The sequence below is a fragment of the Balaenoptera borealis genome (genome assembly GCF_965194805.1).
Source record: "Balaenoptera borealis genome assembly, chromosome: 12".
Taxonomy (NCBI): Eukaryota; Metazoa; Chordata; class Mammalia; order Artiodactyla; family Balaenopteridae; genus Balaenoptera; species Balaenoptera borealis.
The window spans coordinates 63744597-63758452 of record NC_138869.1 but is presented as its reverse complement, the minus strand read 5'-3'; positions in this window follow the sequence as shown (position 1 = coordinate 63758452).

Sequence of the window (13856 nt, the reverse complement as noted above, 5' to 3'; positions counted from 1 at the left end):
ACTAACAATACCCTTTGCATCAACTTTATAAAGGTATAAACCATGTAAAATAAAACACACCATTTTCAGTGTATAGTTCATTAAATTTTTACAAATGTGTTTAATCAGTATAATCAATGCCATATCAGCATATAGAACATTTTCATCGTTCCAAAAAGTTTTCTTATGCCTCATTGCAGTTAATTCTTTCTCCTTTCCTCAGCCTCTGGAAACCACTCTTCTGCTTTCAATCACCAAAAAATCATTTTTTTAATAGAATTTCATGTAAATTGAATCAGACAATATATTACCTTTTGCATCCAACTGAGTACCTTCAGCATCACTCTTTTGAAATCTATACATTGTAATGGATGTATCAATAACTCAGTCTTTCTACTGCAGAGTTGTATTCCACTGCATGGATATGCCACAATTTGTTTACCTATCCACTTTCAGAGTTGCAAATATTTTCATGTATTTTCTTCTATAAATTGTATAATTTTAGTTTTTTTATTTAGTATTTGGTTCATTTTAAATTGATTTTTCTGTATGGTGTTTGGGTCATGGTTAATTTTTCTAAATGTACATCTAGTTGTTATTTCAAACTTGATTAAAAAGATGTCTTTACAGTTTGAAAAATTCTCTCTTTAGACTCACTAGATCTTTTAATATCATATACTGTCAGTCAAGTAAACTTGTTTTTCTCTTTCAAAATTATGTTGTCTGTTTTTTTGCCCTTACCTCATGAAGTTTTGTCTTCACAATGCAGGTTAGTATATGTAGAACCACACAGTGTATAATCTTTTAAGACTAGCTATTTTCATTCAAAATAATATTATTGTGACCCAACCAAGCTGTTGCATATATCAATAGTTTGTTCCTTTTTATTGTTCAATAGTATTCCTTTGTATAGATGTGGCATAGCTTTCTGTTTTGTTTTAAATATATTAACTTGTTGAAGGACATTTGGGTCATTTACATTTTTGGAGACTTTAATAGAGTTTCTACAAGTATTTGGGGTCAGGTTTTGTGTAAACATAATTCTTCCTTTCTCTAGAGTATATACTCATGAGTGGTTTTGCTAGGTCATATAGTAGTATATGTTTACCTTTATAAGAAACTACCAAAATAGTTTTCCAGAGAGGTTATACTATTTTGCATTGCTATCAACAATAAGCTTACTGTGTATGTATGTACATATGTATGTATGTATTGTCAGTATATGTGAGTATCATCAGTACTTTTTATTTTATCTATTATAATCAATGTGCAGTGATATCTTATAGTGGTTTTAATCTGCATTATCATTTTAAAATAATGTTATGATGTTATATATTATCTCTGAGTCATATAAACATGCTTATTTTTAAATCATTGTCAGTTCTCCTCTATTCATATGTGGATGGAATAAATTCATAATTGACTTGTACATTTTGGTAGCTGTCTTTCATCACAGTAAATATTTTCATGTGTTTTAGAATTTTGTTTTGCATTTGAAAATTGAATGAGAATTATTTTGCTTTTCTGTTTATATTAGTAATTGTTACTTTTCTCTTCTTAAGTGGAAGCTTTAACCTTGGCTTCTAATAGTGAGTCTGGCTTTCTGCTTTATAGTATTTTTTGAGTCTGGGTCACGCCACAGAATTTTATTCCCTGGTTTCTGTTCCCTGTTACCATTGGTATACAGCCATTCCACAACCTCTGTCCATTCAAGGTTTTGCACTTTCTGCTCAGATTATAAACTTTTGAGATAGTCATCTTTTTATATACCCCCATCGTACCTTTTAGTTAGCTCTTTTAATTTATTTTCTCTTTTAATATATTTTTGGGCAGAAGTGTTTTTCAACTTTTTGAGCCACCTGGAATTTTTCTAAGTGGTCTTTATATTCTATGCTAGCTTTATAATTACCTAAAGTATCAACTTACTGCATGTAATACCTATGGATATGCATCTCATTCTATGATGCTAGAGTTCACCTGCATTCACACAATATTTAAGTTCAATAGAAATTAATTTCATGTTTAATTATTTTATAATTGCTGTAATATTTCTTTTTTAGAGCAAAGAAAACATTGGTATAAAGAAGTCATAAACAGTATCCTAAATTAAGGAGGCTGAATAGGTTCTTCCATATACAGAACTTCAGCTACATATTACTCAATTTCATCTCCCTAACTGATAGGATTTTAAGGAAAGCTGACAGCTTTCCAATTCCTAGAGATTCAAGTTCAAATTAAGTTTGAGGAGTTAAATTTAGGTAAATTGCTAGAGAAAGTATTTTTCTTCACATCTTGAAAAATCTGCTTAGTGTGGAGATTTGAGAAGAGAATAAAAGTACTCAGGTTGGTGCCCCGGAATGACTCCTGAAAAAATATGCATACATAGGATCTTGTGCCAAAAGTAGTCACAAGGTATGAAAGCTGAATATATCTACTTCACTGTACTTGCATGTGATACCTTGAAAATGTGTTGTCTGTGTAAAAAATGGGCTTCCAAGAAATGTGTGATAAAGTAACTTCACACCATCTTTAGGAGCCTAGCCATTATAAAGGAAGTATCATCTAATAGAAGAATTACTCACCTTATCATCAGACACAAACACATTATACTGAAAGCTTATGATTCAGTTTTTCATTTAAAAAATGCTAAGACCAAATCAAACTCTTATAATAAAGAATTATCAATGAGTCCCTTAAAATGCTTTTTTTTCTAATTGTATTTTATCATGACTTTTTAGTCCATAAAGCTCTGATTAAAGTTGGGATTTTTATTCTAAACATATTATTAATGATTAGCAGCAATCTTATCTGGGAGTAATCAGTATTTAAACTCTTTCTAATTGAAAACACTTTTTTTGATGATGGGTACTAGAAAGCATAGTTGGTACTTTTTCTCACTATAAAATATTCAATGCTTATGTTATATCTTAATAGTAAGTATATAGGAATCACTTTATGAAAATTTTTATCAATAGATATTACTGAATTCTTCAACACAGCACAGGATAAATAGAATTATATAACTTAGGAAAAATTAAAACTGATAATATGAGCAAATATGAGCATATGTAACACTGTAGTTACAGCTAAATTTCTAAGAATAAAAGTTACTAGCTCTCTTCTATTTGAACTTTAGCACAAAAAATAATTTTCCTCCTATAACCTCTTTATTGTATTCTTAGATTTCAAACACACAACTTAAGAAACTTGCAGCAATGATTTCTACTAAGGCAGTTTAGGCTAACTTGTATATTCTTACTGATTTTCTGTCTACTTGCTTTATCAATTACCGAGAGAGAGGTGTTGAAGTCTTCAACTATAATGGATCTATTGTGTCCTAGTTCTATCAGTTGCTGCTTTGTTTATCTTGAAGCTATTTTATTAGAGACATAAACCTTTAGGGTTATTATGTCTTCTTGATAAATTGAACCCTTTTATCATTAAGAAATGACTGTCTTTATCCTGGATAAAATTCTTTGCTCTGAAACTTATTTAGTCTGATATATTAATATAGCCACCACAGCTTTTTTTGACTAATGTTAACATGATTTTTTTTCTACCCTTTTATTATAAAATAATTTGGTTGTTTTTTAAAGTGAGTTTCTTGTAGGCAGCCTAAAATTCATTACCTTTTATTCATCCAATCTGACAATCTCTGTCTTTTAATTGGAGTGTTTAAACATTTACATTTAATGTGTTATAAATATGTTTGAGTTTCATTCTACCATCATGCTCTTTTATCCATTTGTCCTAAATTTTCTTTGCCCTTTTCCCTCTCTTTTTTTTTTTTTTGCTTTTTTAGGGATTAATTAGATAGTATTTTATGATTTCTTTTAATTTTATTTTTTGCCATATTAGCCATAACTCTCTTTTGTTCATTTAATGGTTGATTTGTGTTTTATATTATATGTCTTTGATATCACTTTGATTTCCCATTTTATTTTATTTGCTTTATTTCTCTCTCTCTCAGTATGTATGTATATATATTTAAATTTAGAAATATATTTATTTTACATTTACATATATATTTTACATAAACATATTTATATATTATATATACTATTATTTGGGTTTTTATTAAGGAATATTTGATTTACAATATTATATTAGTTTCAAGTGTACAATATAGTGATTCAAAATTTTTATAGATTATACTCCATTTAGAGTTATTACAAAATATTGAATATATTATCTGTGTTGTACAATATATCTTTGTAGCTTATTATTTTATACATAGCAGTTTGTACCACTTAATCCCCTACTCCTATTATGCCCCTCCCCACTTCTCTCTTCACACTGGTAATCACTAGTTTATTCTTTATATCTGTGAGTCTGTTTAATTTTGTTATATTCATTAGTTTATTTTGCAGATTGCACATATAAGTGGTAACATACAGTATTTGTCTTGCTCTAACTTATTTCACTAAGCATAATAGCCTCCAGGTCCAGCCATGTGTTTCAAGTGGCAAAATTTCATTCTCTTTTATGGCTGGATATAATCCATTTTAAAAATATACCACTCCTTCTTATCCATTCATCTGTTGATGGACACTTGGGTTGCTTCCATATGTTGGCTATTGTAAATAATGCTGCTATGAACATTGGGGTGCACGTATCTTTTCAAATTAGTATTTTTGTGGGTTTTAAAAAATGTATACCCAGGAGTGGAATTACTGGGTCATTTTGTAGTTTTATTTTTAATTTTTTGAGAACCCCCCCACACACTGTTTTCCATAGTGACTGTACCAATTTACATTACCACCAACAGTGTACGACAGTTCCCTTTTCTCCATATCTTCATTGACATCTGTTATTTGTGTTCTTTTGATGATAGCTGTTCTGACATGAGTGAGGTGGTATCTCATTGTGGTTTTGACTTGCATTTCTCTGATGATTAGTGAGGAGCATCTTTTCATGTGCCTATTGGCCATCTGTAATGTCTTCTTTGGAAAATGTCTATTCAGGTCTTCTGCCCATTTTTTAATCAGGTTGTTAGTTGTTTTTTTTTTTTTGATGTTGAGTTGTTTTCATTTTGTTGATGGTTTCTGTTTCTTTGCAGAAGATTTTAAGTTTAATTAGGTCCCACTTATTTATTTTTGCTTTTGTGTCCTTTGCCTGAAGAGACAGATTCAAAAAAATATTGCTACAATTTATGTCAAAGAGAGTTCTGCCTATGTTTTCTTCTAAGAGTTTTATGGTTTCTGGTTTTACATTTAGGTTTTAATCCATTTTGAGTTTATTTTTTCTATATGGTGTGAGGAATGTTCTAATATCATTCTTTTACATGTAGCTGTCCAGTTTTTCCAGTACCACTTATTAAAAAGACTGTCATTTCTCCATTGTATATTCTTGCCTCCCTTGTCATAGACTAATTGATCATAAGTGTGTGAGTTTATTTCTGGACTCTCTATTCTGTTCCATTGATATATGTGTCTGTTTTTGTGCCAGTACCATACTGTTTTGCTTTCTATAGCTTTGTAGTACTGTCTGAGGTCAGGGAGTGTGATACTTCCAGCTCTGTTCTTCTTTCTCAAGATTGTTTGGCTATTTGGGGTCTTTTGTGCTCCATACAAAGTTTATTTATTCTAGTTCTCTGCCATTGGTATTTTGATAGGGATTGAATTGAATCTGTAGATTGCCTTTGGTAGCATGGTCATTTTAACCTTATTAATCCTTCCAATCTATGAACAGGATATACCTTTCATATGTTTTTGTCATCTTCAATTTCTTTCAGCAGTGTCTTATAGTTTTCTGAGTACAGGTCTTTTACCTCCTTAGATAGGTTTATTCCTAGGTATTTTAATCTTTTTGAAGGAATTATAAATAGAATTGTTTCCTTAATTTCTCTATCTGAAAATTTGTTGTTAGTGTATCAAAATGTATCAGTATTCTCTATATTAATTTTGTATCCTACAACTTTACTGAATTCATTGATGAGCTCTAGTAATATTTTGTTGGCATCTTTAGGATTTTCTATGTATATTATCATGTCATCTGCAGTGACAGATTTACTTTTTCCTTTCCAATTTGGATGCCTTTTATTTCTTTTTCTTGTCTGATTTCTGTGGCTAAGATTTACAACAGTATGCCAAATAAAAGTGAGGAGAAAGGGCTTCCTTGTCTTATTCCTGATCTTAGAGGAAATGCTTTCAGCTTTTCACTATTGAGTATGATGCTAGCTGTGAGCTTGTCATAATATGGCCTTCATTATGTTGAGGTTTGTTCCCTCTATACTCACTTTCTTGAGAGGTTTTTTATCATAAATTGATGTTGAAGTTTATCAAAAGCCTTTTCTGCATCTATTGAGATAATCATATGGTTTTAGTCTTCAATTTGTTAATATGGTGAAGCCATGTCCTGGGACTAATCCTGGCCCACTTGTGGGTAGACCTAGGTCCTGGGGTCTGGCTGCAGGGTCCAGGGATCCCAGAGCTGATGCTGGATGGCTGGTGGGGTCAGTTCCTGACATGGGTGGCTGTGGGGTCCAGGGTATTTAAGCTTGTGTTGCTCTACTGCTGGGCAGGGCTGGGGCCCTTCTAATACCAGGGCTGGGTCTGGCCTAATGGTGGGTAGGCTGGATCCTGTTATGGGAAGCAGCAGGGCTGCTGTTGTCCTGGGGCTATTGTCTGCCTATTGGTGGGTGAGGCTGGCCTTAGGGCTAGAGCAGGATAGCTGGTGAGTAGGGTCAGGGCCCAGGGGATTCTGGGGCTTGTGTCTGCCCACTGGTGGGTGAAGCTGGATCCTGGGGTCTGTGGCTACAGGGCCATGAAGGTCTCAGTTCTAGTGCCTGCACACTGGTGTGTGTGGCTGGGTCCTGATTCCTCTATTAGGCAAGGTTAAGTCCAGGGGTGGCTGTGTGCTCAGGAGGTCTTAAGGCAGCCTGTCTGTTGGTGGGTGGGGCTGTGTTCCTATCCAGTTAGTTTCTTGGCCTGAGTTGTCCCAGTGCTGGTGGCTTCAGGCTGGTGGACAGGGCAGGGCTGTGTCCTGAGTCTAATAAGCTAGAGGGAGGACTCCAAAGTGGTGCTTGCCAGTAGCAATGTCCATGTGGTAGGATGAGCTCCCAGAAATGGCTTCCTACAATGTCTATGTCCCCAGGGTGAGCTTCAGTTGCCTCCAGCCTCTCCGGGAAACTTTCCAGATCAGCAAGTAGGTCTGACTCAGGCTCCTTTCAAGTTGCTGCTTCTGCCCTGGGTCCCAGAGTGTGTGAGATTTTGTGTGTGCCCTTTAAGAATGCAGTCTATTTCCGATAGCCCTCTGGGTCTCCTGTAAGTAAGCCCCACTGCCCTTCAAAGCCAAACACTCTGGGTGCTCATCTTCCCGGCATAGGACTCCCGGGCTGGGGACCCCAATGTGGGGTTTGCACCCCTTGCTCCTTGCTGAGAAACTCTGTAGTTGTATTTATTCTCCTGTTTTGGGTCACCCACCAAGGGGTATGGGTCTTGACTATATCGAGACTCTGCCCCTTCTACCTGTCTCCTTGTGGTTCCTTCTTTATATCTTTAATTGTAAAAGACCTTTTCCATTAGGTTCCAGTCTTTTTCATCAATAGTTGTTCTGTAAATAATTGTAGTTTTGGTGTGCCCGTGGAAGGCAGTGAGCTCAGGGTCCTTCTACTCTGCCATCTTAGGAACTTCAACTCATATATAATTATTTTTGAACCAGTTGAGAATTAGGTGCAGACATGGTGTCTATTATAACTAAAAGCCAAGTATACTTTGTGCATAAATAATCCTAGTCCCGTTAGTGGGCACTGCAACTAGTGTGAATGGACTTGAAGACCTAAATGTGCACATCTCTTTCCAATTCTTCTCCATGATTTCACATTAGTAGCTTGAAATCAGCTGTTGGGAGTATATACAACCTGGAAATCAGTAAATGTTACCAATCTGGGCTCCTTACTACCACCTCAGGAGGGCCAGTTTATCAGTACTCCACTGAAACAGTCATTGCTTTTAGAAAATTAAAGTTTCTACAGTACTGCCATAACCCAGAGATCCCATCCAAATATTGAAATTCAGCAATATCCTTTATAGCAAAAAGCTAAATGAAACAAAAAGTGACACATTTTAGGTTCCATGTCTGTTTAATATTCGTCAATCTGGAATAGTTCCACAGATTTTCTGTCTTTTGTGACTTTGACACGTTTGTTGAGTATATGACAAATAATATGTAGATTTTCTCACAACTTGGATGTATATGATGTTTCTTCACGATTAGAAAATTCAGGTTACACATTTTTGTCAGGAACCCACAGAAGTAATACTGTGTTCTTCTCAAGAGGCTCACATGTTGTTAACTTGTCTGTAAATGATGAAAGTAACCTTGATTGCATAGTTAAGTTGTTGTACCCCAGGTTTCTAATTCTGTAGATGAAGCCTGAACGTAGGTGACATGTGCTACCTCCAGGCTGGGAATCTAACTGCTGATCTAAGACCCTCCAGAGTTCAGTCTTTCCTTCTGGCCCCGTGACTAGCAGAGTCATCCTTTTAAAAATGTAAGTCAAATTATTTTATTTTTCTATTCAAAATTTTCAGTGGTTTTTCTTCTCTTTCACAGTAAAAGCCAAAACTCTACATGAGATGTCCTTCCATGCCACTCCCCCACACTCTGCCACAGGCTTACCCTATCTTGTTCTTTTAACATGGTGAGCACAAGCACACCTTAAAGCCTTTGGAATTGTTATTCCTTCTTCTGGAGACTTTTCTCCTAGACATCCACCGCAAAAGGTTGATCACTCATTCCTTTTAGCCTCAGATGTCATCTTTACAGTAAGGCCTGCCCTCACTTCTTATATGAAAGCATCCTCACCCAACCCTCATTCTCTGCTTTCCCCACCAACCTCACCCTGACCCTGTGGTATTTATCACCAATTGACTGACTTTATATTATCTTTGTATATTTCCATTGTGTGTCTTTCATGGGAAACTGTGCTTGGAGCGTATTCTGTGCTTAATGAACATTTGTCTTGTGGGTGAATTTCCTTTGGATATGCTGTTAAAGCCCTCTGATAAGCAAGAAAAAAAGTGCGTTTTATCTGAATATGTTTTCTTAAAATTCTGATACATAATTTGATATGTTAAAGTCACAGAAATGATGCTCAAAAAGCATGTTTACTTTTATTATATGTAAACAAAATCTAATTTACTTTGTAAGTGATTTAATTTTCTGAACATTTATACTTAAAATATTTAGCACTATAATATTTGTTTTAATATGATGTTTCAAATTTCACTAGAAGTGTCCATTGTATCCTGTGTTTATTTGCTTACTTAATTAAGTACTCTCATCTGTAGTGTATATTAACACATCAAAATAGTATTGGTAGGGTCTGGCAAAGTAATCAGTTTTGCTTGTTTTGCTTTTCCCAGTTCCTTGTATCCCTAGATTTCAAAAAAAAAAAAAAGATTAGTGTCATAAAGCTTTTCATGGGTTACTTAAACCACATGACTGATTTTAAGACATTACCAGAGCTCTATAACACTTACTTCCTGTTTATTAATGGACGTTACTGAATGGCAAATATCAATTATGGTATGTGCATATTTATCACTTAGAGCATAAGGAAATAGAATTAATATGATTTAAATTGTCATTTTTTCATAATTTTCCATCATCAGTAGCTTCTAAAACAGTTAAAACTTTTGAAAAGTCTTTCTAATCTAGCCATACTCCCTTTGTCAATTTATGTTTAACCTTAAAGTCTTGGCAACTTTACCTTCTAATTCCCAAAATTCCAATGTATTATCTCACCTGCCCCTTCCTCTTTACTAACAAATACAGTATATTGCTTATATTTCTCCTTGATCCAAAAATGTTCATTTTTATCTCTGAAGATCATCAGTGGATGCTGATCACTTTTAGATTCTTTCTGGATGGACCAACACCACTGTCAGGAAAACTCTAGTGTTTTGAGTTGTGTCCCAGGTCTGAGTCCTTGGACCTCTCTTCTGTCCTTTGGTGATCTTGCCCAGTATTAAAGTCTTAAATATTATCTGTATGTTCAGAACTCCCAAATGATGGATCCAGCCCAGAACTCTCTCCTGAACCATCAGGACTTGTTTATCCAACTGACATTTGAATACCTCTACTTTGATAAAGTAGAAACATCACAAACTTAACATGTCTAAAGCTGAACTACTGTTTTCCCTCCAAAACCTGCTCTATCATCTTCCCCATTTCAATTGATGATAATATTTGCCTTTTGTTTGTTAAAACTTGTTTCCTTCTCTCTCACTCTTTCTCTATACACTGCATCCAAAAAATTACCACAAACTAATGACTTAAACAGCACAGTACTGGGGGTGAGAAGTCTGAAATGGTTTTCACTGGACAAAAAAAAAATGTTGGGAGGGCTTTATTTCTTCTGGGAACTCTAGGGGACCAAACTTTTCTAGCTTCTAAAGGTCGCTTGCATTCTTTGGCTCATGGCACATAGTCAAAGTGTGTCTTCAAGTCTCTCTCTTTCTAACCTCTGCTTCCATTGGCACATCTTCATCTGGATTCTGACCCTCCTGCCTCCCTCTTATAAGAATATTTTGATCACTTTGGGCCCACCAGTATAATACAGATCATCTCTCCATCTCAAGATCCTTAATTAAACATATCTAGAAGGTCTCTTTGCCATGTAACTAAGCTTAACAGCTGTGTAGCTATTTGATTTTTTATGTCCATTCCTATTTTTAAAATTTAGGGGGTTGGGATCAAGATGGCAGAGGAGTAGGAAGCAGAGTTCAACTAGAAACATTGAAAATACATCTACAGGTGGAACAATTCACACAAAACAGCTACTGAGTGCCGACAGAAGACCTCAGATTTCCGAAAATACAAGAAAATCTCCACGTAACTGGGTAGGACAAAAGCAAAAAGAAAAAGAAGGAATCAGGATGAGGCCTGCACCCCAGGGAGGGAGCTATGAAGGAGGAAAGTTTCCCACACCTTAGGAAGTCTCCTCACCAGTGGGGAAATCAGCCTGGACAGAGGGGAAAGGGAGCTTCAGAACCTAAGAGGGGATAACAGCAGCTGGTTTATGGAAGGCAGAGCAGAGAGTAACCTGCACAGAGGGTTGGCAATGCCACCCTGCACTCCCCAACCTGAGACACTCCTCTGTCGGTGAGGGTAGGGGGTCAGGTGCTGAAACTCAGACTCCAGAGCTCAGTCCCAGGGAGAGGACCAGGGTTGGGTGCAGAAACAGCCTGAAGAGGTCAGGCTGTGGCAACTGAGGGAGGCTGGGCCCACAAGAGAAGAAAGGTAACTTTGGTGGGAGGTGCACAAGGAGAGGGGTGGGACCACCATAAGAGCTTCTTTCCCTGTGAGCGCTCCCAGGACACTGCCTACAGGAGCCCTGGGTGGGGGGGGGGGCATGAGTCACAGCCGTCATCTTGGGCTCCAGAGGCAGGCACTGACCACCTCTTCCAGACCCACAGGCAGACACCAGGCCCCACCCCCTCTCACCTGGAAGGGTGCAGACAGATTCTGAAACTAGGAATTATGCCAATGGGTCATAGGACCCACCCCAGATGACCTGGAATGGTGTGGACAGATCCAGCCACTAGGAATTCCGCAAGCAGGCCCCAGGACCCGCCCACGCTGCCCTGGGAAGGCACAGATAGCTTCCATGACTGGAAAATCCATCAGTGGATGCCAGAACCTTCCCTGCTGTCCCAGGAGCATGCAGAAACCTCTCGCTACTAGGAAATCCATCAGTGGGTACCAGAACCTGCCCTGCTGTCCCAGGAGCACGTGGATAACTTCCCTGACTAGGAAATCCACCAGTGAGTGGTGGGACCCGCCCTGCTGTCCTGGGAGGGCGCGGAAACATCTTGTTACTAGGAAATCTGCCAGTGAGTACCGGAACTCACCCCGCTGTCCTGGGAGGGTGCAGAAAGCTTCTGTAACTAGGAAATCTGTCAGTGGGTACTGGAACCTGTCCTGCTGTCCCAGGAGTACATGGATAACTCCCCCGAATGGGAAATCTGCCCAGAGGAGGGGCTGGAACCACAGCTGAGCCCCAGGGGCCATGTGACTAAGGAAAAAAAGCTGAAATCTCTCCTCGTAGCTGCATGAACTACAGAGTTACATCTGCTGACAGCTTCCTAAATTCATCACCTGTGAAACATGTGAAAGGACAAGTGCTCATGGGCTGGAACAGGTCTGGCTTTAGCAGCCGTGGGTTTCGTGGGCATGTATATGTGTGGGTTGGGCCAAGCCAGAGCCTGAGCTGCCTCCATAGCTCCCACAGTGGGTCCAGGTACATGACTACTACAGTCCTGGGACCTGACCTCAGTGTAGCTGCACTGGTGGCTGAGTGAAAACAACACCCAAGAATCACCAGGGCCAATTGCCAGCATACCCACAGTTAATGTGAGACTGAGAGCGGTGCCAACAACAGTATACTATGTGAGCCTGCACAACATAGGTGAAGGGACACAACAGAGCACATTCACAGGTGAACAACTCCATAGGAAGAATTATCAGTGACTTCTCTCACAGTGGGAGTGCTCCAATCCCACCTACCTCACACTGCAAATCAGAATCACAGTAAAGAAACAGATCTGGGGGCCTCTACTCCAACAACTAGGGAGCAGAACCTACACCTGACAGGGTGGTGACAAGCACAGAGCAAAGGGGAAGCCCCGCTCAATATCTAGGGCAGGTTCTGATATGAACACCAATCAAACCCCCAATCAAGAGGATAATGACACAAGCCTCTGGACAAACCTCATCCACCAGGGTGCACAAAGCAGAAGCAAGATGAGCTATGATCCTGCAGACTGCAGAAAGGAGACCACAAATACAGTAAGTTTGGCAAAATGAGATGGCAAAGAAATATGTTGCAGATGAAGGAGCAAGATAAAAACATACAAGAACAGGTAAGTGAAGAGGAGGTAGGTAATCCATCTGAAAAAAAATCAGAGTAATGATATTAAAGATGATCCAAGATCTCAGAAAAAGAATAGAAGCACAGATTGAGAAGATACAAAAAATGTTTAATAAGAAATACAAGAATTAAAGAAGAAACAAACAGAGATGAACAAGACAATAACTGAAATGAAAAATACACTAGAAGGAATCAATAGCAGAATAACTGAGGCAGAAGAATGGATAAGTGACTTGGAAGAGAGAAAGGTGGAAATCTCTGCCATGTAACAGAATAAAGAAAAAAGAATGAAAAGAAATGAGGACAGTCTCAGAGACCTCTGGGACAACATTAAACACACCAATATTCAAATAAAGGGGTCCCAGAAGAGGATGAAAAACAGAAAGGGCCTGAGAAAACATTTGAAAAGATTATAGTCAAAAACTTCCCTAACATGGGAAAGGAAATAGTCACCCAAGTCCAGGAAGTGCAGAGAGTCACATACAGGATAAACCCAGGAGGAACAAGCTAAGACACATATTAGTCAAACCAACAAAAATTAAATACAAAAAAAAAATTAAAAGCAACAAGGGAAAAACAACAAATAACATACAAGGGAATGCACATAAGGTTATCAGCTGAATTTTCACCAGAAACTCTGAGGCCAGAAGGAAGTGCCACAATATATTTAAAGTGATGAAAGTGAAAAACCTACATCCAAGAATATTCTAGCCAGCAAGGCTCTCATTCAGACTTGACAGAGAAATCAAAATGTTTACAGATAAGCAAAAGCTAAGAGAATTCAACACCACAAACCAGCTTTACAACAAATACTAAAGGAACTTCTCTAAGCAAGAAACACAAGACAAGAGAACAAAAGAGGAAGGGAAGAAAAAAGACCTACAAAAACAAACCACAAAACAATTAAGAAAATGTCAACAGGAACATACATATCGATAATTAACTTAAATGTAGATGGATTAAATGCTCCAACCTAAAGACAGAGACTGGCTGAATAGAT